An 11,002-nucleotide genomic window follows, 5' to 3' on the forward strand; every position below is an offset into this window, starting at 1 on the left:
CATAAAATTCATATTCTTTTGGTAATGAGCATAAAATGCATATTCAAAACTCAAATTTTTATATTATTCATTTTTATGTGTGAATTTGTTTTATATATATATATATATATATAATCACATGTGTATATTTCCCCAATCTATATCGTAAAATTTCAAAATTTGTCAGGCATAACTATATCATGTCCCATCTCGTATGCATATCAATATCTGTGCATCATTTTTTGAGTAATTTTTAGGATTTTAGCTTTTAAATTTTTATATAAAATGGAGGTCTGTATAGTAAAAGAGACACAAAATCAATAAACTTATATAAGACACGAGAACAAGTAGTGAAAGTAGAATAAAAGTTAGAGAAAAATTTGTATACTTAACCTTTGTTTGTTTTTAATTAAATTAAGATGTGTGGATTTTTTATAAATTATTTATTTTATAACAAACTCTTGTAATTAATATTATTAATACATTAAAGTTCACTTGTCATAACTTGATTGGATGAAAATATATTAAACATATAAAATTAAGTATACAATTCTTGTCCAAAAGTTACAGGAAAACAAAAAACACACATAATCTCGTACACACAAACACAATCTTACTACGCTTTGCTTTGGACAAATAATTAGAGAGTAAATTAAATTAATATTTTAATTGATAAGGAATATCTAATCATTCTGTCAAATTAAAGATCAATTCACTTTAAATTTATACACCAAAAGGATAAGGCCAATCATAATCTGAAAATAATTATCTAAAATTGGCCAAACAAACAAACGTATTACTAGCTTACAAAAAACAAATATAAACAAAATCAGATAGCCGTACGTCTCTTCTTCCACATAAACTCGAATCTCTGCAATATTTGTATACACACACTTTCTTCTCTTTTCTCTTCTTTGTTCCTTCTCTCTCGAGTCAACATGGCTTCTGGAAAAGTCCTCTTTTGTCTCTGTTTTCTCTGTCTTGTTCTTCTCACAAATGCTGTTAATGTTTCTCATGATGAAAGAGCCTTCATTATCGATGGCCAACGTAGGATTCTTATTTCTGGTTCAATTCACTACCCAAGGAGCACTCCCGAGGTACGTACAATTCTCTGTACATCAACCGGCATTAACTAGTCAGAATCTAGCCAGTCTGGTCAAGAGTTTTTAAGAGTCTTTTTTTTTTTTTTTTACTTCCTTGCAGAGCCTGAAACAACATTCTTATGAGTAAAGAAAACATACTTTAGTAACCTTGTTTTGATGCATATTATGTGTGATTTTATACATGCATAAATGCTCTGATTACATCTAAATTAATGTTCTTTTTTCAAATACTACTCTTTTCAAGGTTATATATCAATTGTTTTGTATATTTTTATTAAATTATATTATTTTAATTATATAACTGGGGTGACCATAGTTGAACTATTGGCCTTTAAACTAACCAATTTGATTTTCAATACTTTGGATATAATACAACACGCACACACATTTATAATCGTATCATTATATATAAATTCTGCTTAATGAATTAATGGATTTGATTATATTATGATGATGAGTTTAAATTGTTTATATATGGTTATAGATGTGGCCTGATTTGATTGAAAAAGCGAAAGAAGGAGGACTTAATACGATAGACTTACGTGTTTTGGAATGCTCACGAACCAGTTCGTCGTCAGTATGATTTTTCTGGGAATAATGATTTCATCAGATTTCTCAAAACCATTCATGAAGCTGCACTCTATTCTATTCTTCGTATTGGTCCTTATGTTTGTGCTGAATGGAACTACGGGTATGTCTAATTATTAAACTAACTAGTAATTAATAATTTTTAGTTTCAATAAATACCATAATTCTTAATTATATTGTTTTCTTAAGGGTTTCCTTGTGTGGTTGCATAATTTGCCTGGTATTGAGATGAGGGCGGCAAATAATGTGTTCATGGCACGTTAGTTTGATATTTCAACTAATTATTTTTTGAAGAATTTATGAGATTTTTTATATATTACCATAATGAAATTATTCATACATTGCCGTTATTTGGTTTTACAGAATGAGATGCAAAATTTCACTACCTTGATCATAAATAAGATCACAGAAGAGAAACTTCTTGCCTCTCAAGGTGGACCCATAATTATCGCTCAGGTATGTTACATGATAGTTTCATCAATTATTATTATTTTTAATTAATTACAGTTATAAAAACCAATTTAATGTATTAAACTGACTTCTCTCTCTCTCTATATGTGTGTGTGTGTGTGTGTGTGTGTGTGTGTGTGTGTGTGTGTGTGTGTGTGTGTGTGTAATAGATTGAAAATGAGTTTGGTAATGTTATGGACCCTTATGGAGAAGCTGGGAAGCAGGTGTACTTAAATTGGTGGGCTTCAATGGCTGAGTCTTATAATATTGTTGTTCCATGGATCATGTGCCAGCAAAGTGATGCTCCTCAACCAATGGTAAAACTAATTAGTTTAAATATTTTTTCAATTTTTGATATTAATGATATTCCTTTTTCTAATGATATTATATTTTAAATTGGTTTTTATCAGATCAACATATGCAATGGTTATTATTGTGACCAATTCACACCCAATAATCCCAATAATTCTAAGGTTTAGACTGAGAATTGGGTAGGATGGTAAGTCCTATAATTAAATCACTCTGTTGTTCTTTTAATTTTATTTAATTAATTATTAATTATTTCCATTTGTCATAATTATAATTTCCATTATTGGTGGCCCAGATCCTCATAGAACAGCTGAAGATGTTGCCTATGGCGTAGCCAGATTCTACCAAACTGGAGGAACATTACAAAACTACTATATGGTATAAATTATATTAATATATAGATATATATTAAAACAAATTTTTATTTTTCTTCTAAAGATTATAATTTATGAAATTCTGTTTTTTTTTTATTACAGTATAATGGTGGAACCAACTTCGGTAGAACTGCTGGTGGTCCCTACATTACAAACTCATATGACTATGATGCTCCTCTTGATTAATTTGGTATGAAAATTACGTCAATTTTTTTTTTTTGCATATTTTTGTTCTAATATTACTTTCAAAAACTAGTCCAACTTTTTTATTAAAAAATTTGCAGGAAACATTGCTCAGCCAAAATGGGGCCATCTCAAGAGACTTCATGAAGTTTTGAAATCAACTAGTATTTCACCCGTGCATTGCATGGGTCCTCTTATAAGAATTATAATAATTTTTAATTCAACTTATATTATTGAATGAGGTTATTTAAATGAAGTTATAATTAGAAGTATATTTTAAGATAATTAAAAATATATGATGGTATTGTAATAATAAAAAATTATAATATAAATAAATTCACAATGTGATGAATTAATATTCAAATTATTATTAAGAGAAGTGATTACATTTAGTTCTTGACCATATTTTAAACTGAGATTACACTAGTACTCAATCAACACACATACACATGCATTCATTTAAATATACATGTAGAAAACATTTCCTAAATATAATTTATGTGAGTGTACTAAAAAAGACATAGGCATGAAATTATAACATACACAAAGACATAGGCATGAAATTATAACATGCACAAATGAAATACATCTTATATAATACACAATATATTTAACATGAATGAATGTTCAACAATTCATTTAAACATGAGGTAATATATATATGAGGGAGGTAAATGAAGGTGTGCTTTTTTTCATCAATGAGTATATCAGTCATAGATAATAAAACCCATGTAATACCTGAAAAAAATGCAAGTAGAAAATATAAAAATAAGGTTTTGTAAGAAATCAATTAGTCTATTAAATGAATCATAGAATATTCAAAACAATAGAATGCAACACACAGCTTTATCTTGCAAAACCATCTCAAATGATGTAGGCTCGTTTGGAATAGCATGAGAAGCAATGGACCGCAACCGAACAATGCACACTTTGATCTTTTAATCCTTGCACAATCGATTAATGGAACCAATGCAATTGAATGTTATAGTCATTTGAAAGAACAATATCACAATTGAAAATTTTACAATGAATCAGTTTGCCTCACATTGTGTGGGGATGCAATTTTTATATATGCCTCTTTTAGTTCACATGCCATGCAAGTTCAAAACGTGTAAGGGAAAGGACAACCCCATAATCTCAAAGCAATATTACATGTTTAGCAAGAAAAGGCATGGAGAAGTGGGAAAAGTGGGGTGGAGACATGCGGTGGGATAGTTATAAAAAAAACCTCAGACGATGTTTCAATTTTTATGCTTCTAGAATGTTTTTCTAATTTTCTTTATAGGTTATAAAAACAAAAATATAATTTTCAAAGTGGTATAAATTGTTTACTTTGGAGCATTCAACAGCAGAAACACACTTGTTATGTGCGCAGCCTTCTAAAAAATATATTTTTGTTTTTATAAAGGTTAAGTAATAATTACTACTGATGCATTGTTTAAATTAAATATAATAACATAATTTTCATAAATAAGAATTTTATTTTATCCTTGACATGTTTGCACGAGATGATACATTAAAAAATCAAAAAAATTATGTTATTATATTTAATTTAAATATTAGAATTTAACTTAATATCCATTAATTACTTAATTCATAAATCAAATATATTTAATTAAATTATAAATGAGAATTATATTAATTAATAACATATAAATAATTTAATTTAATTATTTTATTAAGTCATACGTTTACAATTCAGTTTTTATTTGCTTATTTATATGATTTAATTTGCAATAAAATCATTTAAATTATTATTCATAAAATTATTATACCAATTCAAAATTATTCATGAAATGAAAATATTCAAAAATTTATATTTGAGATCATGAGAGATATATCAAGGATAAAATTTTAAATTGTGAATTAGTTGGGAAATTATATTTGAGATTTTGAGATTATAGGAGAGAAGTTACATTTTCAAATTACAATCTTATAAATTAAAAAAATTATTTTTAAAATTTAGTAATGATGTGGATAGCATAGAATTATAATATTTTAAAAAAAATTCATACGTGTCAAACTTAAAAAAGTATTTCTTATTTATCTATTTTATATATATATATATATATTCTCACCAAATTCTACGTGAATCATGGAGCTAAAAAGTTATTAGAATGATAGAATAATTTAAATAACTATCCATATTTAAATTTAATTATATGCATGAATTAAAACAATCACAAATAAAATCATAGAGTAATGAAGTTATTAGAATGATAAAATAGTGAATAACTAACCATATCTAAAAGAGGAATTGTGGGGTTAGGAAATTATTATATTATAGGTTAAGAAGTTACTAGAATGAATAATCTAAATAACTATCCATATTTAAATTTAATTATATGCATGAATAAAAAAATTACAAATTAAATTGTAGAGCAAGAAAGTTATTAGAATGATAGAATACTGTATAACTAACCATATCTAAAGAGAAATCATGGGGTTAGGAAATTATCCATTAATTACTCAATTCATAAATCATATATATATTTAATTAAATTATAAACAAGATTTATATTAATTAATAACATGTAAAGAATTTACTGTAATTATTTTGAATTAGTTGAAAAATTATATTTGAGATTTTGAGATCATAAGAGAGAAGTTACATTTTTAAATTACAATCTTATAAATTAAAAAAAAATATTTTTAAAAATTAATAATGATGTGGATAGCATAGAATTATAATATTTTAAAAAAATTCATACGTGTCAAACTTGAAATTTTTTTTATCTATCTATTTTATATATATATATATATATATATTCTCATCAAATTTTACGTAGATCATGGATCTAATAAGTTATTAGAATAATAGAATAATCTAAATAACTATCCATATTTAAATTTAATTAGATGCATGAATTAAAAAAATTACAAACTAAATCCTAGAGCAAGAAAGTTATTAAAATGATATACTAAATAGCTAACCATATCTAAAAGAGGAATTGTGGGGTTAAAAAATTATTAGATCATGGGTTAAGAAGTTACTGAAATGAATAATCTAAATAACTATCCATATTTAAATTTAATTATATACATGAATTAAAAAAATCACAAACTAAATTGTAGAGCAAGAAATTTATTAAAATGATATAATACTAAATAACTAACCATATCTAAAAAAAAGAAGCGTGGGATTAGGAAATTATTAGATCATGGGTTAAAAAGTTATTGAAATGATGGAATAAAAATAAATTATATTCATGAATTTAAAAATAATTTTGTAAGTAAAATTTTATGTGGCTTTACAAAATTGTAGTATTTGAAGAAAATAACACTTGTCATTCATAGAGATGTGCTTGTTATTCTTCTATTGTATATATATAGATTGAGAAAAACCTTTGGCAATATCACTGAAATTGATCTTGGCAATTCTGTCAATGTAATAAATGAATTAAGAATTGTCTGTGTGTGTGTGTGTGTGTATTCATTGTCATTGATTTTAGTATTTATGTTCATCGAAATTGTGGTGGTTAATAATGTTTGATGATGTTTAGGCCACTGTGCATGCTACAAATGAATCAAGAAGTGTATTCTTGAGCAACACCAACAATAATACTGATGCAACAGTGATATTCAATGGAAAGCAATATGCAATTCCTGCTTGGTCTGTCACCATTTTTCCAGATGGTGAAACTGAAGAGTATAACACCGCAAAGGTGATATGTTTCTCGTACAAAATTCGAATTCTGTTTAATTTTTCTCGGGAATTACATACCAACACGCATGTCTAACCCGATAAACTTGGGTCAACCCATAGAGATTATTGTTCGATCATACTGAAACAAGTGTTCAAATTAATGGACTAGATTGTTGGTCGGGTGTCGGGTCAGACAAAAATTACCGACCCGTGTTGAACCTTAATTTTGGATGATATATCTGAATAATGTGTCTCACAAAGAATCTAACATGTGTGTTCGTTCGTGGTTAATTAGATTAATGTTCAAACCTCTGTGAATGAACATTGGGCAAATGAAGCTGAGAAGCAACCAGAATCATTGAAGTGGGCTTGGAGGCCTGAGAATATGTTTGATGCTCTCAAAGGAAAATCTCATTCTTCGGCCAAAAAACTCATTGATCAAAAGGAAGTTACTAATGATGCTAGTGACTATCTTTGGTACCTCACTAGGTAATCATACTCACTCACTCTTAATTATTTTTCTAATCTGATCTCTATATATTATTACATTATATTGTTCTATATAAGTTCAAGGACCTAATAATCTTTTCTTTCTCAATTATTTGATAGCCTTCATCTTGACAAACATGATCCTATTTAGAGTAATGATATGTCTCTCAAAATTAACACAAGTGGTCAAGTACTTCATGCATATCTCAATGGACATCATATTGGTAAGGAGAACATTATATCTTATAGTATGCTACTTTATTTAATTACTTACATAGATTAAATATAATTAGTTTAATTAACTTCATGTTTATATCTTTGCTGTTGGATATAGGAACCCATTGGAATGCATATGGCATTCTTAATGACAAGGTTGAATTTAAGATTAAGTTGAAACATGGAAAGAATGCCATCAGTTTGCTTAGTGTCAGTACCGGAAAATTGTACATTGAACCTATTTTGTTTCATTGATTTATAATAACATATCTTTTTTTCTTTTTGTTTGAATAGAATTATGGGTGGTTCTTTGACACGTGGCATACTTGTCTGGTTGGACCGATTCAGGTGATTGGAAGAAAAGGTGATGAAACAATCATTAAGGACTTATCTTCTCATAAGTGGTTCTATAGAGTTGGATTGGATGGCTGGGATAAAAAGTTCTTTGAGGAAGAGTCTAGCTCTAATACTAAATGGGCATCAGATCATGTACCCACAAATAGAAGTTTCACTTGGTACAAGGTAATTGACAAATTATATGATATTCTTTTACTTGTCCAATAATTCAAATATACATATATATATATATATATATATTGAGAAAGAAATTGATTTATTTATCTTTGAAATTAAATATGCTTAGACCACATTCAAAGCTCGTCTTGGGAAAGACCCAGTGGAGGTGGATTTGGAAGGACTGGGAAAAGGGTTTGCTTGGGCTAATGGTCAAAACGTTGGTCGCTATTGGCCTACTTATTTAGCTTCAGAAGATGGTTGTAGTACCAATCCTTGTGCCACAAAATGTATTTACAATTGTGGAAAGCCTACACAAAAATGGTTAGTTGATTTCGTTTACGTTTCAATCAAGTAGATCAGATTTCTAACTGTCCAGATCTAATTTGAACAATTTTTTTTTTCAGGTATCATGTTCCTCGATCATTCCTGAGAGACCGTGACAACACGTTGGTTTTGTTCATAGAGATGGATGGAAATCCATCATATGTGAATTTTAGAACAGTTAGTGTTGGAACTGCTTGTGGAAATGCCTATGAGAATCATACATTGGAACTATCTTGCCAGAATCGTCCAATTTCTGCCGTTAAATTTGCCAGTTTCGGAAATCCTCAAGGCACATGTGGTTCATTCTATAAAGGAACTTGTGAAAGCAGCAACAATGCTTTTTACATCATAGAAAAGGTAATTAATTAAAATCTTAATTTAAGCACACGTTAATCAATTTATGAGTTTATTTATTCAGATATTAATTTATTGGTCCAATAATTGATTTATTATCTTAATTTAATTACTTGAAATTGTGCAGGCGTGTGTGGTAAGCAGTCCTGCTCTATTGATATTTCAGAGAAGACATTTGGCTCAACAAGTTGTGGAAATATTACTAAGAGGCTTGCTGTGGAGGCAGTCTGCTAGAAGTTTTAGTTTCATACAAAAAAAGTTGGTTATTAATTATTATTAATTATTAATATATTAGGTTAGATCTTGTTATTATTTGAATTTTCATTTTCCTTTTTTTTTAATAGATTGGTGTTTGATTTCGCTTCCGGATACGTTATGTAAATCCCAATCTTTAAATTATATAGTAACAGTTGTGTACATTTTTTTTGTTCATCTTTTTTTCCCTAACATTGTTATTTTGGGGGATATAATTAATTTATTCCGAAAGAAAATATTCTGAAACTATATATGATTCCGCATAAAGCAATTGTCTTTTAAAGAATTAAAAATATATTGACAAGTATATAGATAAAATAATCATTCATAAGTCAAGTGGCTTACTATAAATTCTTACGTATAATATAATGAAGATTTGTTGTGTCATGAAATCATCAAATAACTCTCTGACTATCACTTGAAAATAATAATATAAAGTAATAATGTGTATGTGTGTCCGTGTATGAGACTTATATTTATTAATAAAAAAATCTATTGCGTGCCCAAAAATACGTTGGGAATTCTTTTTTTTATAAAATTATATTTTTGTGACTATGAAAATTCAAATTAACTTTGAGAATTTCTTATGGTTAATTATAAAGAGAAGTATTTTTTAAATAATAGTGGAAAATATTACTAATAATACAACGTGATGCACATCAAAGAAAAACAAATTATATTCCTTCCACCTTCTGACAAGAAAGGGGGAGGGTGACCAAGGATTACAAAGTTTAAATCTAAAGAATAAGTAGTATTGAATATATGCGCAAGAAAAAGACTAATGGCTAATGGTAGACATGTTGTTTTATATAATATTGATACATAGATATTGATAATTTTAATAATAACAACAACAACAACAACAAAATATAGTAATATATATAGACTGCAGATCAGAACATGTTGCGAAGCCAATGGGGGTGAAGTTGAGATTTTACTTTAAAGAGCCAAAAAATGAAACATAAAATTTATGGTGAAAAAATATATAATTGGTATGAATTCGCCACTACAAAAAAAAACATTAAAAAAATTAGCCAGGGAACAATTTAATTGGCAAGCGTTCTCATAACCCAACCTTACGACAGCGCTTATTAAACAAAGTGCTCTCATATACGTGGTATACGAAAACGCAGCTCTTTGATAGGCTGAACGTGATAGACTTAGAAGGCATAGCCAATAGAAGCGCTTCCCACCCAAGCGCTCTGATAAGATGAGTGTAAAGTTATAATCCATTGAGGACGCCTCTTATAAAAGCGCAACAATATGACTAATTCATTGGAACACTTTTTAAGTAAACGCTGCGGTATGTTCAACTTTACATAGGAACATTTTTGGGAGAAGCGTTTTGAAATGAATGCTGCCATAAACTTTTTTTTTTATGGTAGTGTAAATTTTGGGGTTATAATCTAGAAATGTAAAATCTTTACATGATCTTAAAAAAAAAATGAAAACTTGGGAGCCGGTCTTTCCTTTCTTTAACATTGGAAATTGGAAATTATAACAAAAGTTATACAACTAAAATAAATACAAATATTTCAATCCCTAAAAGGACAACCATTCTACGATTCAAAATACTCCTATTGGTTAGAAGCAGAAAATAATATGTAGTTTATATTGTTTTTCTCAATTTTGAATCAAGTTCTCTTGAAATTTATTTTGTTTTAATTAAGTTCTTATAATCTAGAATTAATCAAACTATAATGATTTGATTAAAATAAAATCAATTAAAAGGACATGGTTCAAAATTGTAAAAAAAAAACCTAAAAGAACTTACATATTAACGTTTTCAAAAGAAAACTTAAATCCTTATCGTTTGCTGTTCAAGGAGGATAAAACTCGATGGTGGGCTAGTTAATTAAGTAGTGTGAGAGGAGAAAATATATACAGCCTTTGAGATTTATTCAACAGTAGACTCCACTTGATGCACTTGAAAGTATTGTCCGGTTTCCCTTTGGTTCCACCCAAACGACCTCGTTTTAAAGTTAGGGAAGTTGGAATGAACAAAAGGGCTAGTGAAGGCTGAAGAGTCATACCAAAAAACAGAAGGGCTAGTGAAGAGAAGTGGAATAGTATGTAGTACGATCAATTTTTTATTGTAGTTTTTTTCCCTTAAAAATGTTTTGAGTGAGTTAGGTCTTACATACCCACAAGGATTAACACTCTCGCTTTCAAGCTTAAAAAAGTATTTATATGTGGCGGTTAAAAATCATTTATTA

General features: G+C 28.1%; 1 pseudogene; it reads left to right on the plus strand.

Moving 5' to 3' along the window:
- The first annotated feature begins 917 nt into the window (after positions 1-917).
- LOC129317107 (beta-galactosidase 15-like) lies at positions 918-8,765 on the plus strand (annotated as a pseudogene).
- Positions 8,766-11,002: the final 2,237 nt, after the last annotated feature.

This window comes from Prosopis cineraria, unplaced genomic scaffold (assembly GCF_029017545.1).
Source record: "Prosopis cineraria cultivar Desert tree isolate PC_DT_omini unplaced genomic scaffold, ASM2901754v1 PC8, whole genome shotgun sequence".
Taxonomy (NCBI): domain Eukaryota; kingdom Viridiplantae; phylum Streptophyta; class Magnoliopsida; order Fabales; family Fabaceae; genus Prosopis; species Prosopis cineraria.